Source organism: Haemaphysalis longicornis, unplaced genomic scaffold (assembly GCF_048455015.1).
Source record: "Haemaphysalis longicornis isolate Haplotype H1 unplaced genomic scaffold, Haemaphysalis longicornis Haplotype H1 scaffold_12, whole genome shotgun sequence".
Taxonomy (NCBI): domain Eukaryota; kingdom Metazoa; phylum Arthropoda; class Arachnida; order Ixodida; family Ixodidae; genus Haemaphysalis; species Haemaphysalis longicornis.
Window position 1 is genome coordinate 121,694,327 of NW_027526225.1, and position 21,976 is coordinate 121,716,302.

Sequence of the window (21,976 nt, forward strand, 5' to 3'; positions counted from 1 at the left end):
CGATGGCTTAATTAACTAAAATTGAATGATTAACTCTCTAGTGGCTGCAGTAAGCAGGCATGTTTGTATTCAAAAGTAAGACGCAATGGCGTTTCTACGCAGCTTCATGTGCCAGAATTCCGCTAGCGCATTTATATATTACGAGATATCGAACTGCGAAGTTTAATTGCCGTTCGCATGACTCCGCATGCAAGACAGTGAGGGCCGGTGCAAAGCTCCTCCCTTTTGTGACTTGCGTAGCTGTGTACGGTGTTTAGTTCGAAGTCGGGGTGGAGGCATAGGCAAAATTGATAACTGGCACCCTTTCGGTCGTGGCTGGCGTTGAACCGCTATCGAAACACATAACAAAGGGTAGGAGCTTCGCGCCGGTCTTTACTGTCTAGCATGCGTAATCATGCACGAATGGCAGTTAAAATTCGCAGTTCGATATCTCGGAGTACGAATGCGCTAGGAGAATTCTGCCATATTAAACTGCGTAGAAACGTGATCGCGTCTAACTTTTGAATACCAACATGCCTGCTTACTGCAGCCACTAAAAGTAATTATTAAGTGAGAATGCACTTTATAAGCGACCCTGAATTCCGGCGACCGCCGTCCGTCCACATAGCAACAGCTGCGGGTGCGCGCGCTCCTCGTCTTCCTTGGCAACGGGGGAGATGGGCGCGCGCTGCCTGGCCGCTGGCATGGCACATACCCACGTGGGGGATTGGCCAGGAATCTCCTCGTCTTCCTTGGCAACGGGGGGAGATGGGCGCGCGCTGCCTGGCCGCTGACATGGCACATACCCACGTGGGGGATTGGCCAGGAATCGGGCGTGAGAAGGGCTAATGCACCCGCTTAAAGGAGTACTGACACGAAATTTCAAAGCTGAGATCCGCTCTAGCAATCACGTACAACGACAACACAAATAGGTGTCTGTGCATGGCACATACCCACGTGGGGGATTGGCCAGGGATCGGGCGTGAGAAGGGCTAATGCACCCGCTTAAAGGAGTACTGACACGAAATTTCAAAGCTGAGATCCGCTCTAGCAATCACGTACAACGACAACACAAATAGGTGTCTGTGAATAAATGCATCTTTCTTTCTTTGTAGTTGTGTGTGTGTGTGTGATATCTCTTTCGCGAACATTACCGAACCGCGCAAATTCAACTCGTGCATTCGCACTTTCACATTCTTCCCCTCGGGGAAATGCGGGGAAATTTTTTAAATTTTAGTTTATTAAGCCACCGACATCAATATTCACCATATTATTATGCGTTCCCCTGGGCGCGTAACCTCACTCTAGAGGCTGTCTTCCGGTAAAACTATGTGTCTAATTTAAAAAAAAAAAATTGTATACCTATTTTGATCACCCTGTATATCGTAAGTTGTTGTAAAATTTTTATCGTAAGTGCTTTTTACTGTTTACAACACGGCGTACGGATTGATGAGCATTTTTTTTCCTGCGCTTTTTACTACTGTGCATTCCTAAGTAGGAAAACGTTGCCCCTGGCCCTGATCTTACAAAGGTTTTTTTTCGAGAGGCATAAACATTACTTTCATATTTGTGTTCTTTGCCATGTTGTTAGTATTTGAGCGCGGTTTTTTTGCCGAAACATTGTATAAGTGTTCGTATATGCGAACGCAGATAACTATTCATTTTTGTTTATTTTTCGATGACTCAGAGTTGTCTGAACTATCGTGGTGTAATTCTTCCGTTTTTTTTTGCTCACTTCATTTCTCGCACTCTCTTTGTGGTTCCTTTATAATCTTTTCTTATTCCCCTATTTGTGAGAAATATTTGCTCTATTCAATTGTATATATAGAGAAGTATGCCAAGATATACGTTGAGACATGATGTGTAAGGGGTTTTGTCCCAGTCTCCTCTCACTCAGACGACGAGAAATAAGGGTGTATCAATTCAGTTTAAAGTACACTGTCGCCGACCGATTGCGCAGAAGGTTATGTGTAAAAAGAGTAGTTTACTCTGGGGACATCAGTGATACCGCAAGCAAGGTTGTGTAGAGAAGTGTAGCTTTCCTTGGTGGTCCTCTGTGAGATACAGAGAGAAAGTTCGCGCAATAAGACTGGGGCATGACATACTCAAAGTGACGGGCGCAAAGTTTTGCTTTTCTCTTTCCTCTTTAGCTACACAAATAAAGACACCGCAATCACAATATGTGTAGTGGGCGATGCTTAAAAACGAATTCAAATTGTCTTAGGCGTTCTCAACTAAATAACCAACCGCGCTTCACCATGCACTGTTCAATGCCACAGATATTTACGCTAGCTCAGGAAAACTGGTTGTCTATGGGCTTGAGTTTACTGCGCAAAAAGCAAGCAGGAGGGGGAGGGTGGGAAGTACAGATTATTCTCAACCTTCTTTTAAAAGGGTACCATGTTGGGCCATTTAGCACACACCCCACACACCACAGCGCTTGTGGTGTGTAATTCTGTCTGTCCTTCGTCAAAATGTGCACTGTTCCTTCCTTTCTATCTTCTTTTAGAATATATAATCAGCGACATGCAGTGAAAGCGAAATTTAAAGCCGGTTTAACAAAGCGCAGTACTCCCTTCATAGAAAAAAAAAATGCGAGCATGTTTTAAATCACCACATGGGCGGTAGCGAATTTCATTATCATGGCTGAGTATTTTATCATGCAGTTTTACCTTGCTCTCAGAAACTGGACCAGTAATTAACGCACCGTGGAAAAGCGCTTGCTAATACTTTACGCCTTATCTGCACTAAAAACTCCAACTTATCACAGGCAAAACTATTCTGACGAGAATAAAAGAAAATAGATAAAGTTCCACATGACTATTCAGGGCAGAAATTTGGGCTAGTTGGTGATGGGACTTCGACATGGTAAAAAGCGCACTAAAACGAGGACACAAGAAAAAGGCGGTGACACGGTGACTAGCGCTCGTCCCGTGTCACCGCCTTTTTCTTGTGTCCTCGTTTTAGTGCGCTTTTTACCATGTCGAAGTTCCACATGACCGAATGCAGCTTCAAACTAGCTGCTCCGTGTTGAGCAGCTAAAAAATTTCTTTCCAGAAAATAAAACTCTCTAATCGGAAGCCGTCCAATTTCGGCAAGTGTGATAAAAAATATTTTTTGCTGGTACGCTTAAGCTTTTCCTCCTTCCCCCTTCCCTTTTGCAGGAGAATAAGCTGATGTTAAAACGGTCTTTATGACTTTGTAGATATTTTGACATCCACAAAGCGGGCTAAATTTTCGCACCAAGCTTTTTTTATAACATATATATTATTATCAGAGTATTCGCATATTTTGATATGCATGAGGCAGATGTTCTTGCAGAAGTTAAGGTTTGGGCAAACGATCCTAAACCAGTGTTCAATGGGCCTACTTTAATTGGGTTGTGCGCGTTTCGCATCGACGTTGTCAGAAACCCCAAAAGCGTGCGTCACCGTACACTCGCTTGTCACGTGACGAAACTCACGCACGCAGTCCATGTAGATCTGTTTTATCTTTGCTAGAGGGGAAATAAAAAAAAAACCTGCGGTGTGATCACATGCGGTGCAAACTGAAAGCGAAACCTCAACGGACAGTTCTGCGCAAATATGTTGCGATTGATTCAAGAGGGAGCGCCGTGATTTGTTTTCAATACTACGCCGATATAGGACCGCCATAGATTAAAAAATTCGGCGACATAATGTCCCAGTTTATTCGATATTAAGTTCATTTTGCAGATAAAAATCACTTACTAATGAGTAACAAATGAGTAACGACTAATGAGTAACAAGGCGTGAACTTACAGCGTCAGCTGTCATATAATGATGTTATATTGCTTCATGCTTTGATTTTACATTGTGCAATATTGTGTGGTGATATTATTTGCTGTTGCATTTCTTTTAATTCGAATTTCACTTACCGAGACAATACCGGGGCAATGAGACGAGCTGTACTGCCGAAGTAGGAATCATGTTTAGACCAAACCGCGATGTTTACTCTGCGCGAAATTCTCGACGTATGAGCGTTCTCGTTTTGAAGTTGCCATCAGAAACGGATGCAGCGGCCGCGATTTAAACGTCTACTCGTGGTCAGCTGCATATTGCTTTAGCCACTGAGCCACCTCACGGATATTTACTGAATAGTTGTCATTGTAGTCGCTAGCGAGAGAAAATGTAGCGTGGGTTTGGCGTATGACCCTCATCTCGCGCCCTAGTAGAAAATTTAGTAATCTATTAGCCTTTCGCACAAGTAATTATTTCAATATTCTTACGATGTTTGGCTGCGATTCCTAGGTTATGTCAAATCATCCGCGCGAATATGAAGGTGTGGCCCATCGATAACGCCAGTTTCGTTCAGGGTACCACGTTAGTTCTCAATTTGCGTAGCGTCACCATGGTCGGCCGCCGATTTGTTTTGTTTGTGTCAGACTGACAACAAAAAATGGTGAAAAGGTACAGAGGGATTAACATAACAAATTTATAGGAGCCATGGCATTGCCTTTCCAAGTATGAACGATATGGTAGCGCGCAGTTGGGGCTCATAATCGCTTACACTGCTACAACTTGTAAAATATAGAAAGTGCGGCCAAGCTTTATTAAAATTATAGAATATAAAATCACGTAAAATGTTAGTGTTGCAATCTAGCACTTCCGGGCACTTCATTATGTGCATCCACAGAGAAGGGGGGCGGTCGCTGCCTTCAGAGGGTACTTGCGCGATTTCGGTTCCCTTGGTATCTGCGACCACTGAACATGACCAGAGGCGTTTAAGAAATATTCTTTGTGGTTATTGCACCGCTCTAATAGAATCACCAGTGATGAAAATAATGTAATGCGTAGACTCGTTCGTCATTCGGCAAGACTGTTTGCAAGACGTTACAGGTTTCCAAACCATCGGCCGAAACTTTAGAGGCGGCCATTTAGTTCATTATTAAATAAAAGAAAAAAAGCAGTAAAAATAGAATCTGAGAGATAGGTTTGCGCAGGGGCTTGTAGGATGAACAGTCAGCTGTAGTAGTAAAGCAGACACACGAGCTTCTCTTCGTGTCTTATTTAAATACGACACGTCGAAGTTATACCTGCACTTGACGGCGCGCAGTGGTGTGAGGCCGCAGTGTAAATTGATCCACTTCGGAATCCTTAACTTGCGGATAAATCTCAAAATACCGCTGTTTTCCTCTTTCGCCCCACCAGGTAGGCAGCCGATGTGCGCCAACTCTTCAGCATTGTTTATACGTAACTCAAGATGCTTCACCATGAAGCCCAAACTGGCACCTTGTTTAGGGCTGCGCTTTTTTTTTGTTTGTTCATTCAAATTCAAACAATATTATCTAAATGAAAGCATTGCGCTCCACTGCCGAAACAACCTTTTTTGTACATTCGGCTACGCTCTCCTTCTTTTTTCGAATTTCAGAAACGCGGCTCACCCCTGGAACGGCCGCTGCCATCTCGTGGTCAGCGAGTACAACAGCCGGAATTTTTTTAAAGGTTCCGGATGAGAATAACTTCGGTGCTGGTCTTACCCCCAAATTCAGTCCGCTTTTTTTATAGCGCTGCTGTAATTCCTGTCTGTGGCAGCCACCGGAAAATTTCAATAAAATTTCGCTTCACCGAAATTTTCTTGAAAAGCTTTAAGAACTCAATTTTCAAGACTGAATTCTTACTCACATTTGACCTTTCGTGATGCGGGATACTTGCCGAATAAATAAACAAAAGAAGAGTGAGTAGGGGCTCAGAAGAGCCTCGGGCAATATTTTTTTTCATTCGGTAGGACACTGCAAGTGGACGGTAGATACGTAAATAATAAAAGTAAAACCGTCACGAATGTTGGCTTGCCATTAGTACGCCCGGAAATGCGGGAGCTGAAAACAGTTGGTTTCCTGAGCTTCGTGTCAGTTTACACATTTATTTATTTTTTTACTTATTTATTTAGCGATACTGCAGGCCAGTATTTTGGCCCTGGCAGGAGGGGCTACACAGTATACATACAATATAATGAAGATTAGTAACAACAATCAAGACAACACGAAGACTATAGCAACGTTCAAGCATCAAAATTTACAATGTGGGACCCAAGCTCTTTCATTAAATCAGCAGATTCAAAAACCTCTCGTGGCAAAGAATTCGATTCAGACACAGTTCGGGGGAAAAATGTGTACTTATGAGTGTCAGTTCTGGTGAAAATTGGTGATAAAGAGTAATCATGGTTATGTCTAGTTGTCCGTGAAGTTGTCCGTGAAGTAAAAATATCCGCAGTTGTCCGTGAAGCAAAAATATGTACGGATATTTATTCAGGAATTACGTGCGGCAGAAGTGCTCTGAATCTTGGACAGTGATGTGCAAAAGCAGGTATTAAAGTTAGTTTCTGAATACTTTCTCAGAAACGTGCTTACAGAATTGTGGAAAGAAAGAAAATGTATATACTCCGAAATATCAATTAGAGGACATGAATTAAACGAAACTTCCATAAAGAAAGCACAGTTCTGTGACATTACATTTTCATTGCCGGAAAGAAAATAAAGAACAATATAAACTTTTCAGAATCACGTTGTCTGTTTTCTTCGGAGCTTCGTGAGCCATTTCAGCGAAAAACCTCTAATAAATCGAAATGCCGGCGAAATACTTTCCACTTGTCATTGGAAGCTTCGGTCGACGATATTCCCTTACATTACACCGTGCCAAGATATGTTAGTGCTTGGTTCCGATTTTCGCAATAAATCTTCCAAAATTTGCACTTCAAACAAAAAAGCATCTGAACTTGCTAGATTCGCACTCGATGGTTTAATGAAACATCACACATAAGCTTGGGTTCATTTTTTTCCTCTTTTTGCAAGAAATTCTAAATATCAAACTTTTTCTCCCAAACCAGGGAGGATGAACTGCAAGAGATGACCCGCAACAATATCAACTTTACGGAGCTTTATTTATTGTGATTTATAAAACAGGAACAGTGGCCTTACTTTCGACAAACCGTTCGACAAACAGTAGCCTTACTTTCGACAAACCATCGACTAACAGGCGGGTGACGTAAACTTAATATAAAATGACTCCACAATTTTTCCATGGCCTTAAACGTTTTGAGTCAAACCTTCTGACATCAGCAAAAAATCAGGGCTGTTGACTTACCCGACAGATGAGTGATGTTCAGGAGAAAGTGGCGATGAATTCCTCAAGTCCGTAAACGAAGAATATTTTCTTGACAATATGCCGTCGTTTTTTTTTTTTGATGTTGTCACATCAGCAGTTCGGCAGTCTTAGACGCTACACAATACGTGAAGTCGCACACAGCTGTAAGCGCCGAGTGGTGTGGGCTTCCTCAGAAGACACTATTGCAAACTGTTTGTCACTGAGGTCTCAGTTCTCACAACTTCTGTGAAATGCGTATAGGAAATGCTGCAGGACGGTCTCTTTTCTATCGAACCTTGGACAACTTTCGTTTGGCTTCTGCACAAGCTTGCACAAATGTGTGCCTGTTTTCTGCGTTTTGTCGGCGTCACACCGAACAACTGCTTGCTATGTAAACAGCTTTGAAGTGCACGACCGAAGACAACGTCAAGCGGGGTTAACAAAACGGCAGAGAGGAAACTGGTTTCATTCGCTTACCCCTTGCGGGGAGAAGTTACTCGTGCCGTCTCAAAGGTGGTTTCTTGTAGGAAAATTTATGTTTTTGTATTCGTACGCGCTACGCAAATTTTGAGGCTCAAGAAATCGCTAAAACGCAGTTAGTACGTAAACGGTGGGGCTACGCTTATCAGGGCGACGTTCGCTACTTCGTAGGTTTAAAAATTGTCTATCGCGTTAATTAGCACATTTACGATAATTTATTTCTGTAAAATTACTGCACCTAGCCGGTGCTCAACGTAGGAACAACGGACAAACTAGAATATTACTTCATCATTTCCAGGGAACTATCACGCATTGATAGGAATTCTACAAATCATATTTTTTTTCCTCGTCCTAATGTCAGTACGCTCAGCTTTGCCGTTTATAATTGAGTACTTAGTACTTTTATCAGTGCGAACTTTCTGCACCCCGGAAAAAAATAACTGATGGGTTAGTACCGACTACCAAAGCGTTCAGTGTGGATGACTGGGGAAACGGGTGGAGCAATAAGAAAAGTTCTCTGTCTTAACCTAATATTCTGAGCGAACCAGTCCAATTAGCAAAACTCCGCACTCGTTTCAAGTACAGTTCACACACGGGTGCAAGAATATTACTTTCTTAGCACTAGAAATACCTATGACGGTTTCTTTGGGATTCTTTCAGTGACATAAAAAATTCGGAGGAGTAGCGCAGCAAGCAGGAAAGTTTTTGTTGTTGGGGTCGTTATTCCTGCGAGGAGTACTTCGAGGTAAGTTTCTTGATGAAGGTTCCAACGGAAAAATAGGCCTCCGAGTTATAGGAACCACCGTGAGGATAATGCAATTTAAGCCAGTTGAGTCCGCCGTTTTCAACACCGCACGATGAAACCGAAGAACATCGTTCGTTAATAACGATCAAGTTCGGATAAAATTGGCGAAGAAAATAAAAAAGGCCCGAAAGATGCCGAAAAAAAGTCCAGTACTTGCTCAAATGATCGGCAGTGGAATTTGGTTGAAATAGTTCAGAAGCTTCATGTAGTCCGGCTTTAAAAGAAATAATCACTGAATAAACGTTTTCCAACCAACAGGTACAGAACTTCGTGAACACCAAATCACTCACTCCATAGGCGCCGGAACCAATTTCCGTCGACGAAACAAATTTCCGAGTTTAGTCAACACTACAAGCGAAGCGGCTGTGCGTACGAAGGAACTTTGTGGCTCTGAGAACCCGTTATCCGCTCGGGATGATCGTCGTGCGCGGCGCGGACCAAGGCTGCGGGCCGAGCGCCGGGGAGAAGTGGTCTGGCGAACTTCCGAGCGGGCCCGCGACTGCGATGCGACTCCCGGGTCGGAATCCCGCGGGCAGAACGGGGCAGTCGGAGCTAGGATGGGCGCTGCGGGTCGCGCTGTTCTGCGGCGCATGCGCGTTGACGGCCTCCGCTCCGAGACGGGGGTGAGGAGCTGTTGAGCGAGGAGCGCCGCTTACTCGAACTGGGGCGCGCTGAACTTATTTCGCCGGGCAAAAGGATAGACTTTTTTTTTCTGTGGTAATAATATGCATTCGCGACCTTTCGTGGTGGACTAAAATAATTAAAAGGTGAACATGGTAGGAAATCTTCGCAAACGTTATTTAAAACCTTGTAAAGAAGACTGGGGTGCTGCCAACTGCATCAACGAATGTATTTGTTATTGATTGAAATTACTTGTTTATTGACACACTTTGATTTGGTTCGTTACTTTGAATTGACTGAACTAAAATACTTCGGTTAGCTGTTTTGTCAGACCTTGAGGAATCCCTTTTTGTGTGCTGCTCCGTGTGTACGTTTCCACTGCGAACTGCTGTCCCGAACATGGTTCAGCTACGAACAACAACGACACCATATATCCACAACTCTGCATTGCCGGCAGGGACATGTGGCGCCTCCAAAAAGTTGAGCCTTTCAATTCGCCATTTGAATGCAGACTTAGGAAGGTGGTCCCGCTTTATTACGCGCATAGCAGATGTTCTGCTGCTAACAGCGTTCACCCTTGACCACCCTCCCTTCCAATCTTGGAACCTCCATTTTGTTCTAGTATTTACAAACTCTGTAAATAAGTTATTATTTGCGTGGTTTTCCCGTGGTCTTCTTGTTTTCTCATAAAACATGCTAGCGGGATTTCCACGTCCCTTGGGTGCTACATCGACAGAAATGTTCAAGTTGGGTGCTTTGGCTGTTCGATGCTCGCCACCTCAAACCCTTGTACGCGCCGGTGGTTCTTTCCTTACCCACAAAATAGCCCTAAATCTTCTCTGGGAACGTGGTTTGACTGTGAAGCGGCCGATTGTGCGAAAACCCGAAAACACGGTTGACCAGGTCTAGACTAAACTTTCTCTTCTTTCCCCTCCCTTTGCGTTTTTACATACGGCCTCCCTAACCTTTGGCTCTTCCCTCTGTCTGGCGGTCATCTCCCCCTCCACCCACTATGGGCCTCGTGCGCTTGTATGGTGGCGCCACTGATGTGCTCTGTTCAGCGCCATCTTGCGGGCAACGGAGGCATAATTTCAGAAGTCCGGGAGCAAACGACGTCCGGAGGATAGTATTCCGCGCAGTACGATTATTAGAAGAGAAATAAGAAATGACCGCTATTCTGTTGCCATGCGATACGAACAGCCAAACGGTACTTTATTAAATAGAATATGGTTCGCAAAGGCGACAGGAAAGCGATGCATCACACAAAAAACAGTTTTATACAAGCGCGGGATTATCTCCACGCAGCGCGCGGTCACGCTGTCATTTCGCAACGGCTTCCACAGAACACCAGCAGCGCCGCCCAAATAAAACACAAAAATAAAAAGACGGAAGGCCGCGATGTTACCAAGAGAACGAGAGGAGTGCAGGAGTGTGCGTCTGTGTGTGCATCGCCTCCCGGAAGCGATAATGTATGTGTGAGGGAGGGTGTGATCGCTCCACCAGTGGAAAATTTTTTGTGGGGCCGCCGGCCCCCGAAGAGCATGAAATAACGGCATAACGTCCTAACGACGCCAGCAACGCCTTGGAGTTGGTTGCTGTGGTCGCTTTGGTGGATTTGATTTATTGAGCCTTAGATCAGAACGGCTGGGTTAGAACTGCTGTTGGCGGACAGCTTATTGTGAGGAGAAGACCGACTAACCGACTTCATGGTGCTTGAAGAAGCGAATTTCTCCCGTGTATACGCTCCGCTGTGCCTTGTACATGTCAGGAAGTGATTTGATGTGTTGTGTGTGCGAAATCGCGGCGAAAGGTTTGTGTGTATATTGCGACACCAATGATAAGCGGCTTCAAGAGCCCGAAGATTCAGGTTTGTAGAGGCAGGTATTTGAAAATGCCAACTGCTTGAGTAAACTCTACCTCAAACTGCTGAAACTACGATGAGTTCGTTGGACGGGCTCATAAAAATATCGCAATTCTTTTTTAAGTGCTTTCATACGTTTGTAAATGCGTACTTAATATACGAATAATTTTGGACGTATATGCGCGAGACGAGGCTTTCATGAAAGCCTCTGGACGTTTATTTACCTTGTTTATCGCTCTACATAGACACGGGCACAGATATGGTAGATCGCACAACAGGAGCTTTAATTGTGCACGAATGATTCCTCTCGCATTCGGAGACGTGCCCTTGATAAAATAAGACCATTTTGAATAATGGAGATTGTTTCAATGCTGACAGAGTTGTACGTGATGTTTTTGCGTGACTACGCTGGCATGACTACATGCCAGCGTGAATAGTTGTGCTGGTGCAAGTTATTTTTGTCAGCAAAAATATTTTGCGCAACAAGCCCCACTTGAACTCGTTTTTCAACCGCAAACTACAAGTTGTACATGTTTGAGATATTTGAGAGTCCTTTCAATAAAAGTGTAGATGCGAGTCTCCGAATTGTGGCTGGTTTGTGTCCATCTGTTTACGGTTGTGTCGGAGTGTAGCGTGAATATTTACGTTTCTGTTTTCATTTTGAAGCTTCATATTTTGCTGGTATGACTACGTACAATTCAAGCATGCATATCCGTGGGTTGTTCCATGTATTTTCTGATGCGTGCACAGATGCGTGCACACCAAAGGCTATTTGAGGCGCTACAAAAATATGCACTGGATACACGGCTTTTTTTTTTTTTTTTTTTTTTTTGCAGTGGTCTTGCGCCAAGTAGCGTGCACATACGCAAATGCATTTATGGATCTGTCCTTTTTATTTCTTTTCGGGTACTATGTGCTTCGTGAACGTCGGCGTCGCAGGCAGCTGATCCGCGCAATGTCGTCTGCTTTTATTGGAGAAGGGGCACTTTCTAAATTATTTCGACTTGTATTCCCGCACCACTCGCCAGCGTAATATTTCTATTATTATAACAATTGTGAATTTAAAAAAACGTGGTAATTGTTGTATACTTATTTTACGGTTGTTGTTTAAATTAAGCCGCGTAGCGAACTACTGTATATGTTTATTTTGTTCTTCAGAAAAAATTCCGCCGCCGCTCCCAGGTAGCGCCACATGTTTATTTGAAACTGCAGTGCACGAGGCCCATAGCGGGAGTTCCGGTGCCCACCATTAGGCGAGACAAACTGCGCCTGCTGGTGGACTTCCCTTTCAACTTTTACCACAATAGTTTCATTCATTCATTCATTCATTCATTCATTCATTCATTCATTCATTCATTCATTCATTCGTTCATACACCAGTGTGCAGCCATCGAGAATTCGGTATATGACATTATAAACGTGTTAGAGATGCATGTACGAAAGGTACATGTGCCGGCTCGAGACGTGAAGTTCCAGAAAGTCCGGAGGAGGCCGCGCCAGTGCCGGCGCTCTGTTTCCCGGGCATGCCTTGCTCTTCGAAATGTATGGGTACCGCGTCTGCTGCAATGCCGTCTGGCGGGTCTACCCCTACAGAAGGCAAGAAACGTGGGTTCCCACGGCAATTCGGCGCCGAAAAGCAGCGGAAGAACGGAACGCGGATAGGAGAGCCAAATGCGCAGTCAACGCAGCTGCTAAACACGTCAAATCACCACCATGAAGGAAGTCGAGAAAAAGGGGAACGCAGAACACATGGGGGCGTAGTGAAAAGCTCAGACAGAGCGGTGTCAGCGAGTGGAGGAAGCTAAAGCAAGGCGAACCTGGGGCCCACTGCTTCTGCTCCTACTGCGCCGAGGAATCAGACGCCGCACAAAGTTCCTAACAATTCATTAGGCATTTGGGCGAATATACTCTCGCATTCATTGCGTAATACAGACCGCTTAGCTGTCCTCGAAGCATTTGTAGTGAAAGTGCGTTGATACTTATTAATAAAAAATGCCGAGAACTTTTCATATTTATGTAGACGATGGACCAGTGCAACTTCTTGCAAATTATTTCAGGATAGTTCACAAATTTCCGAATGACGGCTGTTTTCTTTGGCCCTGTGCTTCTCCCATAGAAGTTCATGTATTGACAGCAAAACGAAATGTGAATTCATTGCAACTGCATGGGGAACCAAATGTTTATGTCTAGTAAACGAATCTCCGCATAATGGTAAAGTCGTCTTAACGGTAAACGGCGCATGACTTTTCCTGAGACATCTACGTTAGATGGACAGCTGCAGCGAATGTACGCAAAAGTTGGCTTTGGCGCTGAGCGTGTTCTGCTGACTAACACGGACACCAATTTTGCAACCAAGCCTTATGCAGCTTCGCTCTAAAAAAACAGCAGCAGACGTTTCGGGCTCGCCGCGCAGCCAGCGCCTAACAATTCCTTAGGCATTTGGGCGGATATACTCTCGCATTCATTCGCGGTTGGTCAGACCATTCGCGGTTGGTCAAGAATGGGATTGCTGAGTCATGCTTAAGATCTGCCTTGCTTAAGTCGCGCTGTCACGCAATGAATGACGCTTTCGGACAACAAATACGCCGGTTGCGGGACGCTGGTTATCCGCAAAATGTTTTGCTTGCATCGTGTGGCCGGTTGCTCCGAAAGTTAAAACAGGAAAAACAGCGCACGACGGAAGAAAGCAGGCCCAGAGAGGAACGGCCCAAGGTTTCTGTAATACCTTACGTGCATGGACTCTCCCATAGAATTAAGAAGGTGGCAGAAAATTAGGATGTACAAGTGGTGTTCTCTGCACAGAACAAAATAGGAAGTGTGTGTTGCATGGTCAAACAAAAGTATGAAAAAGAAGGAAAGAATGAAGGCAAGAATGAGTGTACTGTAAGACATGGAAAGCAATTTGTTGATTGTATAAAAGATGTCGTGTATCGAATACCAATGACGTGCGGTCATGTGTATGTCGGTCAGACTGGAAGGTGTATAAATATAATACTGAGAGAACACTTATCTAGTTTAAAAGGACGCCCGTGCACACATTTGGCTTTACATTGCAACGCGTGTGGATGTACACCATGCTTCGACAACACTGTCATTTTGTTCAAGCATCACAATAAAACGTCAGGAGAGATCGTTGAGGCATTCCATATTTCTTACCAAAAAGAAGATTGTGTAAGCCATCCCTCAGTAACATTGCTAGATAAGGAACTGTCGCTACTATCAGCGTTGGTGTGAATAGATGAGTGTACACGTTTTTTGATATGTGTGCCGGTGATGGGTTCTTGTACTGATCTGCGAAGTGTTGTAGGGTATAAAAGTCTGTGTTTTTTCTAATAAACCACTCAGTTGATAGAAGGCGCTTGTCCGTAGGTTCCTTTATTTGTCCCCGTTTCTGTGCGCTATTACCTTCAAAATGAGCCAGCGCCAATTCCCACATTTACGGGGAAACGGGCAATGCTACAACGCCTATTGGTTTAGTTTCCAGGGCAATATTGCCCCATACCATCCATCCTCGTATACGAAGGGGCCGATTTCGTGTCTCTCGATTGCCTTTATAACTTTCACGTTGAACCAATTTCCCTAGCAACTTATAGTCTTCTCCCAAACTCGCTTTCGCGAAGATAAAAACCTATCCTCGCCGGGCACCAGAAGCCTTAAATCCATTTTTCAGCGCCGTTCCTGCGTGACACACGTGTCCATAAAGCAAACGCAGCTGGACCACATGGTTGCCTCACCCTGACCGGGCGTCGGCTTCCCTCCATCGTCTCAATCCTGAACGCACCATGTTTTGCTGCAGTAAGCTTTGCTCTCTTTTGCGGGGTAAAAATAAAAACAAGAGCAAGTTTGGCAACGACGTGAACCATCGTCCACTCCTCAGGGTGGCTGGTTCGAGGATAGTAGTTTTCTCTTCACCGTGAGGAGCGCGCCGTCAGATACGGCCGTACTGTCGTCAAGTTTTTTCCTGCTCTTTATGGCGAGGCTTAGCGGTGATGGTCGCCGTGTGGACGAAAGGTATGGCGGACCCCAGCTGCACGCCTGGCTATCGAAATCTCGTTCTGTCGCCTCTCTGAAGAAACGAGACGAGGGAAGACCAGAACCAATTCGAACGGCGCGATAAGACAGTGAGTTTAGAAAATAAAAACAGCTGCAACCAAAGAACTACTGCAAGAACAAAAAGCAAGGGATACCATAAGCCTAAACTTTAGTTCACACCATGGCTTATTAGATTTGCTTGCATTGTTGGCGCCTTTTTATACATGGTATTCTATAAACCCCCTTGTTTTTTTTTATTTTAAAGGAAGTTAGATACAAGAATGGTGTCCTCTAAAATGTGAGACGTTATGGATTTTTGCACAAACTGATCTGATTGCAACGTGGCGTTTAGCTTTGCCAGTGCTCTTTGACTTTAGTTTTGTACAACGTCACAACTTAATTCCGCAATAGATCAACAGCGGTGTGCACGAAACAGGTGGGAAAATTTGCGGAATGTTCAGCCTTACTATACATATAGTTGTCCCAAAACGATACTGAAATTATTTTTTGTGTCTTGCGTGCTGAAGCAGCACGCGGTCTGTGAGCGCCTCAACATTTTAGGGCCACCGAATAATCCAGCTTACCAGGTTTGTGTAACTTGTACCGAGATATCACCGCAAACTGAACTGTCATGGCGGGCAATCGAACCCAAGGCCTTGTGCTCCTTAGAGCAGCGTCTTGAGCCCTATGCTTTGACGACGTGCTCAAAGCACAATTTCTAAGCGTCCCGCAGTAACACCTACAAAGGCACGCAGTAACACCTACAACGTGCCCGCTTAATGCAAAAAAGGCAGTCTAATTGGGAACATGATCCTCAATTTATAACATTATGCATAGCGGCCACGAAATAATATTCCTACAACACTACACTTAAGTGCATTGATTCATATTCCACATTCGTAAAACGGAAACTCAGGATTCCAAAATGCAAAGCAGGCTGGCATTTCTGCGTCGCCCTCCAAAGGCTCGTCTTATATGACCACACCCGGTGGGATGTCTTGTATCTTCAAAACTGGGTCAGCAGTTGTTTCTGCAATGTACTGGGGCCTTCCTTAAAAAGACCGCTTCTGGTGCTGTCGATTTCTTTTTTTCCCTTCCCCACAACGGACGCATGTCAAATACGACGGCACTGCGACGTGTACGACTCCCGGCGTCCGTGCCAAAAAGAAAGAAAAAGACTTCCCCTCTCTGTAAAATGTATTCATCGAAGCTAAGCGGAGATCTGGTACGGCGGCAGTCAACCATTCGTTGTCGTCTCAGCTGATGCAACCGCCGCGTATGGGACATTGTGTCTTAGGCCCCGGGGAACGTAGTACGCAAGATGTACGTTCGCCCGGTCTCATTTTCCTCAGCCGCATTAGGGCAGAGACAGCGTCAGCGATGTTATTTTTACATTGGTAGCGTAATACGGCTGCCTGGCGCCCAATGAAGCCTAGTGAATCTAAGAGGGGGAAAATTCACTGTCCTTACACTCTGCGAGAAAGGACGACCAGTGTTTTTTGTAATTTGCAATTGAGAATACTTCCTAGTAAATTACATGAATGAAACTTGAAAAGACTAGACTTTTAATCTGGTGGACAAACATGAGGCTGTCCGTTTCCCTGCCGTAGAAACCCATGTAATAACAGCATTCAAGAATTCTACAATATTTTCAACTTTACTGCGTACTTCGTAATTAAAAAGTTGATTAAGTTAACCGTAGTGTTATCATCTTAGCGGCGAATGTCATAGAATTTGTTTTGGAATATTTTTAATAAAACAAAAGTTGCAGCCGTTTTGTGTGTGTAATTGTGTAACGTTTACGACTTATCTGTGAACTAACTAATTATGCAGGGTGCAACGGTGGTGTGAAGGTAGCGCATCTGCCTTGCATGCAGGAGGGCCATGGCTCGAATCCCGGTACCACACAATTCCCACCGGATTAAAAAAATCGCTTGTTGATTGAATTACAAAGGAGGCTTGGGGTGCGGCTGATCCCGGCGACCACTACCTGTAGCGCACTCCCTCACCAGAGCAGGAATGGCCACAACCACCCGCGAATACGCCAATTAACCCTCGGTCCTCAGTCTCCAGTGGGTGCCAAGCAACTGACCACAGCTGCGGTCAGACCTGTGACGCAGTAGAGGGTGCCAAAATCTCTGGATCAAGACAGGCCGCCATTGGAGTCTGAACCTGGCAACTTTTAACACTAGACCTTTATCCAGACAGACGAGCCTACAGGCGGTAGAAAAATTAGAGGGCATTAAATGGGATGTCATAGGGCTTAGTGAGGTTAGGAGGACAGGTCAAACCTTTACAGTGCTAAAAAATGGACACATCCTATGTTAACGTGGTCTAGAGGCCAGAAGAGAATTGGGGATCGGATTTCTAGTCAATAAAAGCATAGCTGGCAACATTGACTTATACTACAGCATTAACGAAAGGGTAGCCGGTCTTGTAATTAGGCTTAATAACAGGTACAAATTTGAGGTGGTACTGGGCTACGCGCCTTCATCCGACCATGCGACCAGCTAGTTGAATGCTTCAATGAAGATGTGAAATTGGAAATGGCTAAAGTAAAAACACTGTATACCGTAGTTATGGGAAACCTCAATACTAAAGTAGGCAAGAAGCAGGCTGGAGGCAAGCCAGTGGATTGTAGAAATAACAGAGGGGAATTATTAGTCGAGTTCGCAGAACAGAACAATCTACGAATCATGAATACCTTCTACAAATGAGAGAGCCGGAAGTGGACGTAAAGGAGCCCGAATTTGTATCATTAATTCACAGTGTTTTTCAAATAATTTTGTACTGTCCTGTTTATTGTTTTTACCTCGCTAAATATTGTATAATTGGTCTAACGGCACTGTAACACCCCCACTCCTGCTTGGGCCCATTTGTGGCCTGCAGTATTGTATAAATAAATAAATAAATAAATAAATAAATAAATAAATATAGCTCATAATATGTGATAACCCTCGTGTAGTGCAGGATGTGGAAGTGCTCGGAAGGGTAAAATGTAGTGACAACCGTATGATAAGATCTCCAATTAGGCTAGATTTGAGGAGGGACCGTGGCTAGCTAGTGCGAAAGAAGCCGATCAAAGAGTTATCAGTAAGACGGAAAGTTGAAGAATTCAGGATAGCGCAGCAGAACCGATATTTATTTGTAACCGAGGAAGCAGAGCTTACGACACAGGAAGCCAGCGACAACCTTGCACCAATTATTACAGAATGTGCAGTAGAAATCGGAGTTACGATGACTAGACAGGATACTGGTAAACTTTCCCAGGAGACGAAAGATCTAATCAGGAAACGGCAAACCGTGACAATCTCCACCCTAGCTGACAGAATAGAAGTAGCGGAGCTTTCAAAGTTAAACAATATAGGTAAGACAGCTGACATACGGAAGTATAAGATGGAGAGGATCGAGCTTGCTGTAAACAAACGAGGCAGTCTGAAAGCAGTGAAGAGGCGTCTAGGCATCGGAAAAAAATCAGATGTATGCACTTAAAGACGAGCAAGGCAATGTCATCACAAATAGGGATAAAATAGTTATAATAGCCGAGGCGTTCTATTGAGATCTGTACACCAGCAGCAACGTCCAGGATAATGCCGAACGAGGAAGTAGTCCAGAGGAAATTGCCACCCCACCAGTAACGACCGAAGAAGTAAGGAAGGCTTTGAAAGAAATTCAAGAGGGCAACGCACATGATGAAGATCTGATAACAGCAGACCTCTTGAAGGATGGCGGCCAATATGTGCTAGAAAAGCCGTTCAAACCTGTATACGCAATGCCTAATGACCAAGGGTGTACCGGAATCTTGGAAGAATGCGAACATCATCCTAATTCATAATAACGGTGACATGAAGGGCTTGAAAAATTTCAGCCCGATCAGGTTACTTTTCAGTCGTCTACAAGGCACTTACCAAGATAATCGCTAACAGTATTTCTGCCACCTTAGATTTCAGTCAACCTAATTAACAACCAGGCAGGGTTTCGTAAACAAAATTCAACGATGTATCATATTCGCGCCGTCAATCAGGTTACAGAGAAGTGCACAGAGTGTACTCAACCTTTATACATAGCGTCTACATATTAAAAAGGGATTTGACTCGGTGGAAACATCAGCAGTCATTCAGGCATTACGGTATCAGGGTGTAGATATGAGCATTATGTAAGAATACTAGAGGATGTTTACAATGGATTCACAGCTCCCATCGTCCTCCATAAGGAGAGCAGTAAAATGCGTATAAGGAAAAGCGTCAGACAAGGCGACACAATGTCTCAAAGGTTATTCACACCATGTTTACAAGAAGTATTCAGAACATTGGGTTGGGAACAGGTGTGAGTAAGGGTTAATGGAGAATACCCCAGCAACCTCAGATTTGCTGGTGACGTTGCCTTGCTAAGTAACTCGGGGGACGAATTGCAAAGCAAGTTTCCCGCAGTGGACAAACACAGTAGAACCGTGGACCTGAAAATTAATATGCAGAAAACTAAAGTAATGTTCCATAATCTCGGGACAGCAAAGCGGTTTGAGATAGGAGGCGAGGCAGTGGAAGTGGTAAGCGAATACATCTACTTAGACCAAGTTGTGACCCCGGATCCCAATCATTAGGCAGAGATAATTAGAAGGATAAGAATGGTGTCGAGTGCTTTCGGCAGGCACTCTTAGATAATGAATGGCAGCCTATCATTGTCCGTGAAGAAGAAAGTGTACGACAGCTGCACTTCATCGGAACTCACCTATGGGGCCACGGCTTAGATGCTCACTAAAAGGGTTCAACTTAAATTGAGGAAAATTCAGCGAGAAATTGAATGGAAGCTAATAGGTGTAACATTAAGGGACAGAAGATAGAGAAGTGGGCCAGGGAACAAACGCGTGCTTAGTACATACTAATAGATATTAAATAAAACAAATGGGCGTGGGCAGGGCATGATATGCGAAGGCGAGATAACAGTTTGTCATTAAGGGTGACAGAGTGAACCCCTAGAGAAGGCAAGCGTGGCCGGGGGCGGCAGAAAGTTAGATGGGCCGATGAGATCTAGAAGTTTGCGGGGACAAATTGGTCGCAGTTGGCACAGGATCGGGATAAGTGGGGATCTATGGGAGAGGCCTTTGCCCTGCAGTGAGCGTAGACAGGCTGATGATGAAACAATTATGACAAGCAGAGAAACTTGGCGCAATGATCGAGTTGTCTTAGCGGCCAAATTTAGTATCATCACCAGCCTATCTACGCCCACTGCAGGGCAAAGGCCTCTCCCATTATTCTCCAATTATCTCGTTCCTGTGCCAACTGTGACCAATTTATTCCCGCAAACTTCTTGATCTCATCTGCCCATCTAACTTTCTGCCGCCCCCTGCAAAGCTTGCCTTCTCTAGGGATCCACTCTGTTACCCTTAATGACCAGCGGTTATCTTGCCTTCGAATTACATGCCCTGCCCACGTCCCATTTCTTCTTCTTAATTTCTACTAATATGTCCTTAACACGTGTTTGTTCCCTGACCCACTCCGCTCTCTTCTTGTCCCTTAATGTTACACCTATCATTTTCCGCTCCATTGCCCGCTGAGTCGTTCTCAATTTAAGTTGAACCCTCTTAGTGAGCCTCCAAGTTTCTGCCCCGTAGGTGAGTACCGGTAAGATGCAGCTGCCATACACTTTCTTCTTCAGCGACAATGGTAGGCTGCTATTCATTATCTGAGAATGTCTGCCATATGCACCCCACCCCATTCTGATCCTTCTAATTATCTCTGCGTCGTGGTTGGGATCTGGGGTCACAACTTGGCCTAAGTAGATATATTCGCTTACCACTTCCACTGCCTCGCCACCTATCTCAAACTGCTGTGCTATCCCGAGGTTATTGATCATTACTTTAGTTTTCTGCATATTAATTTTCAGGCCCACTGTTCTACTCTGTTCGCCCAGTGCGGAAAGCATGCTTTGCAATTCGTCCCCCGAGTTACTTAGCAAGGCAACGTCATCAGCAAATCTGAGGTTACTGAAGTATTCTCCATTAACCCTTACTCCCAACTGTTCCCAATCCAACGTTCTAAATACTTCTTGTAAGCATGCTGTGAATAACATTGGAGAGATTGTGTCTCCTTGTCTGACACCCTTCCTTATAGGTATTTTACTGCTCTCCCTATGGAGGATGATGGTAGCTGTAGACCCATTGTAGATATCCTCTAGTATTCTTACATAATGCTCATCTACCCCCTGGTTCCGTAATGCCTGAATGACTGCTAGGGTTTCGACCGAGTCAAATGCTTTCTCATAATCTATGAAGGCTATATATAGGGGTTCGGTATACTCAGCGCACTTTTCTATCACCTGATTGATCGTGTGAATATGGTCCATTGTTGAATAACCTTTACGGAACCCTGCTTGTTCTTTAGGTTGACTGAAGTATAATGTTACAGAGATTCGGTTAGTGATTACCTTTGTAAATACCTTGTAGACGACTGACAGTAAGCTGATCGGCCTATAATTTTTCAAGTCCTTCATCTCGCCTTTCTTATGGATTAGGATGATGTTCGCGTTCTTCCAAGATTCCGGTACCATTGCGGTCATTAGGCATTGCGTATACAGGTTTGCCAGTTTTTCAAGTACAATTTCTCCGCCATCCTTCAAGAGGTCTGCTGTTATCTGATCCTCCCCAGGTGCTTTGCCCCCTTTCATTTCTTTCAAAGCCTTCCTTACTTCTTCGGTCGTTACTGGTGGGATGTCTATCTCCTCTGAACTACTGTCTCGTTCGGCATTGTCCTGTATGTCCCGGCTGCTGTACAGATCCCTAAAGAACTCCTCGGCCACTGTGACTATTTTATCCCTATTTGTGATGACATTGCCTTGCTTATCCTTAAGTGCATACATCTGATTTTTCCCCACGCCAAGACGTCTCTTCACTGCTTTCAGGCTACCTCCATTCTTTACAGCGTATTCGATCCTCTCCATATTATACTTCCGTATGTCAGCTGTCTTACGCTTATTGATTAACTTCGAGAGCTCGGCTAGTTCTATAATGTCAGCTGCGGTAGAGATTCTCATGGTTTGCCGTTTCCTGATTAGATCTTTCGTCTCCTGTGAAAGTTTACCAGTATCCTGTCTAGCCATAGT

At 44.5% G+C, this 21,976-nt stretch overlaps 1 protein-coding gene across 5 annotated transcripts in view; it reads right to left on the reverse strand.

The window, feature by feature from the left end:
- Positions 1 to 21,976, reverse strand: part of LOC144163423 (cholecystokinin receptor type A-like) — a 291,048-nt gene that overhangs the window by 91,521 nt on the left and 177,551 nt on the right. For 2 of the 5 annotated variants that reach the window (XM_077694410.1, XM_077694408.1), the window contains exon 1: positions 7,080 to 8,884. The exons of the other annotated variants lie outside the window; for them this stretch is intronic. The gene's annotated coding sequence lies outside the window, so the exon portion shown is untranslated. Of the gene's footprint in view, positions 1 to 7,079; positions 8,885 to 21,976 lie in introns of those variants that run through there. 5 annotated transcript variants of the gene reach the window in all.